General features: G+C 40.2%; 1 protein-coding gene across 2 annotated transcripts in view; it reads right to left on the reverse strand.

Annotated features, from left to right (window-relative positions):
* Positions 1-12025, reverse strand: part of LOC149249255 (uncharacterized) — a 267470-nt gene that overhangs the window by 124263 nt on the left and 131182 nt on the right. The window lies entirely within an intron of this gene.

The raw sequence follows: 12025 nt of genomic DNA on the forward strand, positions 1-12025 counted from the left end.
GATACCTGTCATCCCCAAAAGTACCATCCAAGATCTCGCATGTTTGTCAATCCTTGGAGTACTCTACTAGCAATTGTGCCTTCCAATCCTGGGTGATGTCCATAAGTGAGAGTGTCGCAGGCCTCCTAGATAGTGCATTTGCTACCACATTATGCTTGCCCTTGACATACTCAATCTCAAAATCAAAGGCATGTATCTTACTCACCCACTTCTGCTACCTCTCTTGAAGCTCCTTCTGCTCCAAAAAGAATCGAAGACTGTTGTGATCAGTCTTCACCTTGAACCTATTGCCCACCAAATATTGTCGGAACTTGGCCAACGCATGCATTATGGCCAACATCTCCTTATCATAGATAGGATACAGTCTCTCATGTGGTTGTAGCTTCCGGCTCTCGAATGCAATCGGGTGGCCTACCTGTGTTAGCACTACTCCAATACCCTCTCCAAATGCATCGCACTCTAGTACAAAGGGCTATGAAAAATCTGGTAAAGCCAAAACCGGGCAGTTGCTCATCACTCACTTGAGGCGCTCAAAGGCCTCTTGTGCCACGTCTGTCCACTCAAACGCTCCCTTCTTCGTCAAGTCTGTGAGGGGTGTTGCCAACTAGGAAAATCCCTTCACAAACTGCCTATAATAAGTGCATATGCCTAGTAACCCCTGCAAGTTTGTCACATTCTTGGGCGTAGGCCAATCCAAAATAGCTCGGATCTTCTCCTGATGGACCCTGACTCCATCCTCTCCAATCACATGTCCCAAATACAACATCTCTATCAAACCAAACTCACACTTGGACATCTTGGCATAGAACTATTGCTCCTCCAAGATGCACAAGACCTCCTCCAAGTGTTGCAAATGCTCCTCCCATGTCCTGTTGTAAATTAGAATATCAACGAAAAATATCAGCACAAATCTATGCAATTGCTTGCGGAACACATGTTACATACAAGACTAGAAAGTAGCCGATGCGTTGGTTAGCCAAAAGGGCATCACCAAGAACTCTAAATGCCCGTAATGACATCGGAATGTAGTCTTTGGGATATCCTGCTCCCTCACCTGAATCTGATGATATCCATAGTGCAAATCCATCTTAGAGAAGTGTGTAGCTCCTCTAAATTCATCCATCAACTCATCAATGCACGGAATCAGGTATTGGTTCTTTAGTGTCTTCTTATTCAGGGCCCTGTAATCAATGCACATGCGAAGTGTCCAATCCTTCTTCTTCACCAGCACAATTGAAGAAGCAAAGGGACTGGAACTGGGCCTGATGTGTCCCAAAGCCAGCAACTCCAGTATGGCTCTCTCTATCTCATCTCGATAGACCTTGGGATGTTTGTAGGGTGTAGCGATGACTGCATGCACACCTCCTCCAGCTCTATAGTATGCTCAAACCCTTTATTTGGTGGACGTCCTGGGGGAATGTCTTTGAACACAGCCAGATGCTTCTCTAGTAGTGCCAAAATATCTGGATGTGATTGTTGTTTCTTCCATGTCTCAAAAATGTGCAACTCTATTGCCCCTGCTATGTCCCCACGCCTCAAGTCAACCTCCATCTTGTGTGTTGACATTGTCTATGGTGGATATGAGTGCATGCCCCTCAATAATATTGGTTGCCCATCTAGTCCCATGAACTTCGTCTTTAATTTCTTCCAATCAGTGGAGACGCGTCGCAGAGAATATAGCCATTGAACACCCAACACCACATTAGTGTCTGGCACATCAACCACAAAGAAATGATCTGTCATCGAATAATTCCCCATGGTCAAGGTCAAGTTGGGAACATATCTAGTGCACTGCATGGTCCAATCCCCTGGAACAAGCACTGAAAATCCCTCAAAAGTATCTGTGTGTATGCCTCTCCACTCCACCATCTGAGCATCAATAAAATTGTGGGTAGCCCCACTATCCACTAGCATTGAAGCACGTTGTCCCTGCACTGTGCCCCTGATACGTAGGGTCAAATACTTCAGGACTCCCCGAAGCGAAGCAATAACTCCTCCAGTAGGCAAAAGTGGTCCTCCTCCCTATGGTGGTGGTGGTGGTGGTGGTCCACCTCCCATGGACTGGGGTCCTCCATCTCCTGTGTCAATCTCCTGCTCCATCTCATCATCGGGCTCGCTATCTGAATATACCTCAATGTAATGTGCCTTTCCCTTGGCACACTTGTGCCCTGGTGCCCACGGCTCCTAACATGTGAAGCACAACTTCCTCCTTCGGAGGTCCCTCCTAGTCTCATCATCTAGCTTCCCTCGCCCAACATCTCTATGCACCTGTCTAGTGTCTCGTCCCCCTTGGGGTGCAGTGTGCCTGGCAGGTATAGGGACCTTGGTTTTAGGCAAGGCATCAATCATATCTCTGGCCCTCGAAATGGCATCCTACAGTGTAGTAGGCCTATAAGCCCTCACCCAACCACGTAAGGGATCAGCTAGCCCCTCAATGAACAACATGATCAACCGGGTCTCTGAAATATCTGTAACCATCACAGCCAAATGCTGGAACTCCGCTATATATGCTCCAGGACTACCAGTCCGTCTCAAATATGCCAACTCCTTGAAGTGCAACTCTACATCCTTCCCATCAAACCTCTCAATCAACCTCCCGGTGAACTCAGTATAGGAGGTGACGTGTATGTGTCCAAGAGTGATCAAGCCATGGTACCACCATTCCTGTGCATCTCCCTCTAAATGCATGGTGGAAAACCAAACAACATTAGCAGTCTCTCGCATGGGGTTTTTAAGGATATATGTGTCCAGCTTCTAGACCCACGCTTTAGCTGAGCTCTTGGCTGACCCATCAAAATATGGAAGTGTGACCTTCCCTGCAACCTTCTGCATCTCATGATTCGGTTGTCCTCCTCTATAAGATGTCCCAGCTCTGGTTTTGCGTCTCTCCCTCAAGTGAATAAACTCCCCAAGAGACATGGCATGTAGAACCCTAGGCTCTAACTCCTCATACTCATCAATCCCCGTCTCCATGGAATGCACCAACTCTGCAACAGGATTTGGTTCCCTCTCTCTCTCTCTGGTTCCTCCATGAACTGCGACATAGTGGGACGGATATCCCTACCATGTGTAGGAGTATGTGGCTGTTGGAATGGACACTCATTTGTGTGATGGCTTCCTCCTCCTGCTCGGGAACCTTCATCACCATTGTGCTTGTGCTCAGGCTAGTTCTGAACTTGAAGACCCATCACTTGTTGCATCATGTCCATCATTAATTGACCCTACCTTAGCATCTGTTGATTACCCTCAGTAGCTCCTCCATAACTTGGTTTTGTCCTCCTTGCCTAGGTTGTCTTTTCCCTCCATTTCCATCCTCACGCTCCATGTGTATTCTAGCATTATCAAGCTTTGTATCAGAGAAATGATCAAGTTCTTCTCCTCTTCCACGTCCTCTTCCTCTACCTCTGCCTCTACCTCTGGTATGGTAGACCATTCCAATAAAGGGTCTAGACATCAACTGCTCTTGTGCCCACCGCTGGTCAAGAGCATGCTCTAATACCACTGTAATATCCCAAATTAGGAAATACAATGAATATCAAAGACATGCACTAAGCTACAACTAGGAAATCCAGTGCAAGCACAAATTTTCACAAACAGAAATAGATCAATGAACCATGAAATAGTAGCCATAAATCTAAGCCATTTTATTAATTTTCCAACTAGAACTGAGTACAATAGAGTGGAATGATAGAACTTGGGCTTGCTAATGCAAACATGCAATACCCAAGTGAATATCTAAGCAAAAGCAAGCTCCAACTGAAATGGCTCAATCTACCCAAACGCACTCCCCAGAAATTTTTGTTGTCGTTGCTACTGCTAGAGGAAAATTGTAAAATGGCCCCTCAAAACTACTTCAAAAATTTTGCAAAATGAGGAGGCGGCTCCTCACACAGACTTACCCTCAGCAACTCCTCCATAACTTGGTTTTGTCGTCCTTGCCTAGGTTGTCTGTTCCCTCCATTTCCATCCCGACCTTCCATGTGTATTCTGGCATTATCAAGCTTTGTATCAGAAAAATGATCAAGTTCTTCTCCTCTTCCACGTCCTCTTCCTCTACCTCTGCCTCTGCCTCTAGTATGGTAGACCATTCCAATAAAGGGTCTAGACATCAATTGCTCTTGTGCCCACAGCTAGTCAAGAGCATGCTCTAATACCACTGTAATATCCCAAATTAGGAAATACAATGAATATCAAAGACATGCACTAAGCTACAACTAGGAAATCCAGTGCAAGCACAAATTTTCACAAACAGAAATAGATCAATGAACCATAAAATAGCAGCCATAAATCTAAGCCATTTTATTAATTTTCCAACTAGAACCAAGTACAATAGAGTGGAATGATAGAACTTGGGGAGCATGCAATACCCAAGTGAATATCTAAGCAAAAGCAAGCTCCCACTGAAATGGCTCAATCTACCCAAACGCACTCCCCAAAAATTTTTGTTGTTGTTGCTGCTACTAGAGGAAAATTGTAAAATGACCCCTCAAAACTACTCCGAAAATTCTGGAAAATGAGGAGGAGGCTCCTCACACCCATTACAACAAAACCTAGAAAAATCTCAAGCTGAATCCACAAGTCACTGAAACCCCAAAATCTGTGTGTAGCTTTTCCTAATCAATGAGTGAGCCACAGAAATCGAACTACTACAGAAAACTCAAACTTCCAAAAGGTGAAGCACCTCCAAACGCCACCAAAATTTCCTCTTCAAACTCCCGGCAATAATCAGCTTCAACAACCCACAAACATCTATGCTCAGCCTCTACGCAGGAAACAATCAGTGAACCCCAGCGCAGGTCCAAAGAAGAGAAAATTCGGCCCACAAATCTCCAGCACTTCCAGCCCGGAAATTTCCCAAAAACAACTCGTCCTCCTCAAGCGAAAATTTCCACAAAATAGCCAGCCCGGAAGACAACAAATGCTAGCTCCTCAAACCCCAGCAAAATCCTCCATTGCATCCTCCAAAAACTCACAAAGGATGAAGAAATACTGCAAACTCCACACAAGATACAAAAATCGACCTACAAGCTCTCTCCTTGAGTGGCACTCAAAGTCCCCTGAAGAAGCACTGGAATCCCCGACTAGAAATTCCTTTTGCTAAACAACACTGGTTGACTTGGCTAAGCAGCTCAAGCAAACTCTCCAATTATGAAACGAAATGCCAATATGATCCAAAAATGAGGCTCTTCCCTTCTTTTTATAATTGTTGCTCAACCTTTCTTGTGGGCTCCACCAATTCGACCCCCTTGCTTAACCCTCTTTCATGTGCCCTTCTTAAGTGACCCCCCCACAACTTATCATCACTTAATTTTCCCTTTTTCTCATAATTTTAACCTTTATTTCTTATCAAAGTTTAATTTCAACCTCCACAACTTATTTCTCCTAAGTTTTATATATCAAATATTATATTAATCACCAAAATTGCAAAATTGAGGATTTCCTTAGTAAAATTATTAATTGGGGGCATGACATAAGTTAAGGATTTATTTTAATAATCCTTGGACCTTAGACTTTACCCTTTATGTCTTTGGATTCCACTAGTTATAATTTTCCAATAAATATAATAAAGTTTTAATAATATTTTCTCATTTTCTCATTTGTACTTTTTCACTGTTGTCATTCTTCAGTTTATAATTACAAGGTTAATATATCTCCACAATATACTACTCTTCAACTTCTATATACTTTTGGTCACAATATGTATTAGATTATGCTACTTTGGTCAAAAAAATATATGTACAGTTCCCTCTGTTTTAATAGACCAAACTTTAGTTTTGTTAATCTAATAATTGATTTTTATTTTTTTAACCAAAATGTTACGACCCTTCAAGCACCTAAACAAATCTCCTTACGTCCACCACAGACTACTATTTCACTAGATTTGTTGCTCAAGTGACATTCTAAATGAGGTCAATCTCTTATCTTTCTGGTGGCAGGGGCTGTACTGCAAAAGCAACAAATTAAATACGGAGCAACAATTAAATATGCAGCTATCATATGGACCGTCAATTGAATTTCAATTAAACTATACGAATTATTAAATTAACTAATTCAATTATGAACATGATACAGACAACAGTAGATGGATGTACAACAATGTACAGAATGCATTATAAAAATTTGGCAATGGATGTACGATGTTGTATGATAGACAATTGCACAAGTTACAGCTATGTATGGACGATATGCATTATTCAATGGGTGCAACAGTGGGTGTAGGGAGTAGCATGAACAGATTGGCATGACCACGGTATGGAAATATTGTACGGACTGCCAAAAAAAATTATGCCTGGCTGCTGAAGCAAACCATATGACAGTGATAGCTGTGAAACCCATTTTTTCTTTTCTAAAATTATAGTAACTGGTAAATGGTGAATGAATTGGCCAAAAGCCAGGTTTCGGAGAAGCTCTGAAATATATTGTGGCCAAAAGTAGACAATGGTTTTGTTGCTAAGGGCGACAAAATATGACCAAGGGTCTGGTGACCAAAGGCTGAGATCAGAATGTTGAAGAGTGTAACCAATGTTGGTCTTCATAACTGTACTTGAGTCATAATGAAATATATTTATCAAAAGAAAGAAAAATAAATTTTATCATTAAATAAATTGGCTTATTAAAGCATGGGTTTCATGTTTGGGTCAATTGTTTTTAGGTCAAGGTCTCCATTGAAGACCTCTAGGGTTTATGTCAAGTGTCCTTGTCCATGTCATATTGTAAGAAACCCTTCTTGGGAATTATTTGTCAAGAAAGAAATTTATTTTAATGTAAATTACGTCAATTAGGCCTCCTCCACCAAGTTGGACTCAAACTGGACAAGTTGGCCTAAACTGGGCAGCAGAATCACTATATAAAAGCAACTACTCGACTTCATTTGTCACTCACTCACAACAAATTCAATCTGCAGTTGCAGAAAGTTGAAAAAGTGCGAAATTCTAAGGAAGAAGAGGAAAGGATAGCGAAGGAGGTGGTCTCTCACAAGCATTAAAAGCCGAAATTTCTCTCCAAGTTCACACATATGAAGATCTGGAAGTGTTGCAGGGGGCCGAAAATCTGCAGTCACTGGGAGGCCGAAATTTCTGCAGTAGCTGCAGTAACTAGGGTCAAATTTTCTGGGTCATTGCTGAGCTGAAGTTGTTGGACAAGAAGAGACTATTGAAGGGTGCTATATCTTATTGAAAGGTTGACTTGATGAAGGAGGAAGCTCTGTTGGTCTAGGGTCTTGGTCCAACTCATTTTGAATTACTGAATGAAGAGTTCTTGACTGGGTTTTCCCTATATAGGGGTTTTAGCCCTGGCTGTCCACCTACATCTGGTGTCCCTAATCTTCATGTTTTGTTTTTGATAATTGCTTGATGAAACAAAGATAAAAGAACATAAGAAAGTTAATAAGATCGTAAGAATATCACAAATAATTATCATCAAGAGAAAATATTTCTGCCTTTCCGATTTTCTAACACATAAATGAAGGCTTCGATACCAAATGTGATAACTAAACCTGGCTCACAAGTTATCCAAAATATTTGGAATACAATAAAGAAATAAATTTTAGGGGTAATAATATATTGAGTAATGTATGAGAAAATGATATGATTTTACAAATGAGGGCTCTTTATTATACGTAGGCAGTGTGCTCTTTCATTAACAGTCATGTCTTTCGAGATCTGTACTTTCATTTATACTAATTATTATTTACTTATGAGTTATCTATGTAAAATATTTAATATATTTATGCTCATAACATTAACCCATGGATTAACTTTCAAAAACATATTATGATGTGGAGGGCCTATATCTGGTCCAACTAGCGTATTTGGTATTAGACTATGGCTAAGTATCTTCATTTACTTGCAAAACCTTATGAGAGGGAGAATTTTTATTTTGGCCTACACACTTCCCCTTTCTTTTATTTTTCTTATTTTTCTTTATTTTTCTTTAATTTTTTCAAAGTACTTTTTTATGCTCTATATAGGCATTTTGCTCTTAAGACTATGAGGGGAGGGGGGCATAATGAAGTAGTTATTTTCCTTTTCTTTTATTTATTAATGCTCTTCGCCACTTTAGCCTTTTTTTTGGCTTGATTTAGTTAAGGCCTGAATTATTTTTCTTTCTTTTTTCGTCGTAACCCTTTTGATAATATTTGAAAAATTAACCATAAGTTAGGGGATATTGATTTTTATGGATGAGATGGAAATGTAAGGAAATTGATTAGAAGTGATAAGTATGGAGGGAATATGATTACACTACCCACCTTAATTTCCTAGTACCTATGGGCCTAGAGTTGAGGCACAGTTATCTCAAAGTAATTATGTTTTGACATGATTAGATGTAGTAACTAGGTAACATCTTTACACAGTTCTAAGCAATAAAATATCCATCTAATGCTAACATTTCAAAAAAAATCAAAACCCTAGCATCACTTCTAGATTCCAAACAATGAGTATCTGACAGAAAATAATTGGAGAGAAAATTATGTCACCCCACAAGCAATCCTAACATTGCTTCCTCCAGAAAAATTGGTCGTCCAAACCCCTACGTAAGTCCTCTGCATTGTCCCAACGCTGCCTCTCACACGTGTGCCTCAGTTTCGGCCTCTGAGCAAGCTGCCTTGCCTATTGCTGCTGCTAGAAGTGACTCCCCAACCCTCTGGAAGACTTTCCCGACCTCTAAACGCTGAATCGACTTCCTCCTCAGCTAAATCGAACTTCTCTACTTCAGCTACTGCGCAGTCCTTGCGATGCTTCTATGTGGATCACTTCCGTCACTTACTAATGCCTCTCCGGATTTGGAAAACTTCCTCCAGATCACTCTCCTTACCCCTCATTGTCTCTGCTTCGATCTCTAGCTTTTTGGCAACTATTGTTGCTCTCTGGAAATCGATCTGCCAAGGAAATCGAACTTCTCAAGTGTCTCTGGTGTGTTCTCCAATTGCCCATCGATTTAATATAATCCTTCGTTGGAGCACCAACGACCAAGATTAAAACTTAATCAAGGGCTAGGATCATATCGGAGTCGATTCGTGTGAGTTTCTAGAGAATTCTCACCTTGACTTGATTAATTTTGATTAATTAACCAGTGTTCCTAAGTTTAGACTTAAGAAACATTAAAAAATAGGTTAATAATCTAATTAAGTCATCTCTAGGTGGAATTTCCAAAAACGATTTCTGGGTTATGGAGATCTCATGTATTCTAGCCTCTCCACCAAGTTTCGTGACTAGAACACATCTGATGCTACAAAAACTAACATGGACATCCTGACCAAGTCAAGTGTTCTTCAGCAGTGGATAACATATCTTCAATGGGTGATTGCTCGTCTCCTTGGGCTTGTCTTCACCTCAGCTCTGATACTATGTTAATTTTTCAATGTTCTATGTTGTAACAATCACTTATAACAATTCTTCTTTCTAATAGCAATCAATTATCCAATATATTTTACAATCACCCAAAATAGTAAGCCTTGACCAATCAAGTCAACCAACCAATATCCAATCAATTTTGAGCATAAAAGTTGATTATGGTCAAACTTTAATTCTACAAATTTTTCGTCAAAGTCAATAACAATCAACGCAGCCCTAACCAGTCCAAATTCAATGGTCAAATCTGCTCCAAAAAGTTTGATCAACCTGTCAAAGAATGTGGCCTTCCTTGCTTGGTAAAAATTGGTCAAAACAGTCCCAAAAGTCTACCCATAAAATCTGGTCAAAGTCAAAGTTTGACCTGCGGAAACCCTAGCTCAGAAATTGCAATCAACACTTGCCAAGATGCCTAGAAAATTTTAGTCAAAGTCCCAGTCAACTCGACCCTCCAAAACAGATCCAAATCCAATTCAAATGAAGTCAAACTTTCCCAAGTCAACGCTGGTCAACAAAATTATCCTCTCTCTCCTTCACACGTGTGAACTCGGACCCTGCAATTTCAGACCAAATCGAACTAATGAAGAAGAGATGAATGTGTGATGTGATGCCTCCAAGTGATGCCAAGTGATGTCTATTTATATGTGGTCTTGGGGGTCGAATTTCCTCTTCCAGGCCAACTTGTACTTTTTGTGTTGTCATGGTTCCACATTAAAAATAATATTTTCCCATGTGCAAATTAAATTCTTCCAAGGGCTAGTAGGGTCTCTTTAGGGTGAGAAGGGCTTCCCCAAGGAGGGAACTTCTCCCTGAGCTACCAAATTTCAACATCATGAAACAGTGTCTAGCACATCTAAGATCGAGAGCTTAGGGCACAAGAACTGATATACCACTATATCTTAGATCGTGAGTATAAGGCACAAGAATTGATATATCATATACCACTGAATGTGTGAAGATTGGCGAGCACAAGTATGCAATTGATAAGATGGAGAGTAATAGGTCCAGGGTGATAAGTAAGAATCTCATTAAAGCAATAACAAATCACAACCACAAGAGAGTGTCTCTAAGGTAGTTTCCTAAAGAGGCCTTTTGCAAATGAGAGTAGCCACACATCTCTTCTCAGAAATAGTTACCACCATTCTTATCCATTGAATATTGTAGAGTGTCTTGCCATTCTTTCATTAATAAAACTTGGATTTCAATATAGGAGCAGCCAGAGACCTATTCAGAGTTTCTTCTTTTCAACCTTGAATGCTAGGAATATCCCTCGCTCATACATCCCCCCAAGATCATACTGTGGGATCCACTATTGGCCCCAAAAGACTTTGACAATAAACCAGTACCTAGTTGGCCTCCCTCACCATTGGTCAGTAGACTCAGGAGCCCTAAAATCTCTACCTCCATTACCAGACCTTACCATCTCACTCACTCATTCCTTTTTAGCAGGCCATTATGATTTTGTATCATGTCATAGACTATTGAGTATTTTGTATTATAACATGGTCTCTTATATATGTGTCGCGGAAGCACTACCACTGGTTTCTTTCTCTCTATATGTTATCTTTAGCATTTTTTTTAGGAGATGCGCTTGCACTCACACATTGTTGTCATACTGACTATACTCTTCAGTCCCATTGACCTACATTTGTGGTCATCAGTTCCACCTTAATAAATTTATTTACTTACTATAGCAATGTGTGTTTTGTTTGCAGTGTGTGCTCATCCCTTTCTATGCCATAATCTAGATCACTGAAGGAAAAAACAACATACGGCTAGATGGCAGCCCACTGACTTTCAAATGAGGAAATTTGAAAGTCATAGAAACTATTCCTAAGAGACCAAATATGACATATCCAACAGATTATTATTCCAACAATGCTCTTAACTACAATAGCTAAACCTATATCTCCAAAAGACCTGATAGCCACAACAAGACATCCATAGAATAAAAAATTGCAATTGAAAGTGCATAAGTTGAGGGGATCAACAGAAATATTTTGCAAAAGACGAAAATTATAATTATGATATCAACTTTTCTCCTTGTGAATGGAAGAGAACATGATTGAGTCATTATATATTGTCCTTTTCATGTCAAGTTCCATCTCTTCACACCATTTTTCATGTCCACATCCCTTATTAGAGAGTCGGGCCCACTCTCCTGATCAAGTGTTGTTGGATTAGTGGTGTGTGTAGATTTATTTCTGTTGTGATTATTTCTTTATCGTTGTAATGGTTCATTAAGTTTGTGTTGCTGTGAATCTTAATTTGTTGTTACTCTAATTGTTGTTACTGTTATTGCTTGCTATTACACATTGTTATATTGTCGATTGAATGCTCAATGCTAGGTAGGGAAACTGTGGCCTACATAGACTTTGCACGGTAGCCTTGAAATAACAAGACGAGCCCCAGATTGACAATTAATGTGGGGAAGGGTGAATTCTATAATTCATATATAAACATGCAAACTAGGCACAAGCAGCCTTTAGCATCCTATTAAACATAGGCATATCTACATTGGCCCTTGCTTGGGGCATGTGCTCATCTCTTTCTATGCCATAATCATGCAGCTAGATGGCATCCTACTAACTTTCGAATGAGGAAATTTTAAAGTCATAGAAACTATTCCAAGAGACCAAATATGAAATATCCAACTGATTATTATTCCAACAATG

The sequence above is a fragment of the Pinus tabuliformis genome, chromosome 7 (genome assembly GCF_031772625.1).
Source record: "Pinus tabuliformis cultivar Carrire ecotype Pingquan chromosome 7, CPIR1, whole genome shotgun sequence".
Lineage (NCBI taxonomy): Eukaryota > Viridiplantae > Streptophyta > Pinopsida > Pinales > Pinaceae > Pinus > Pinus tabuliformis.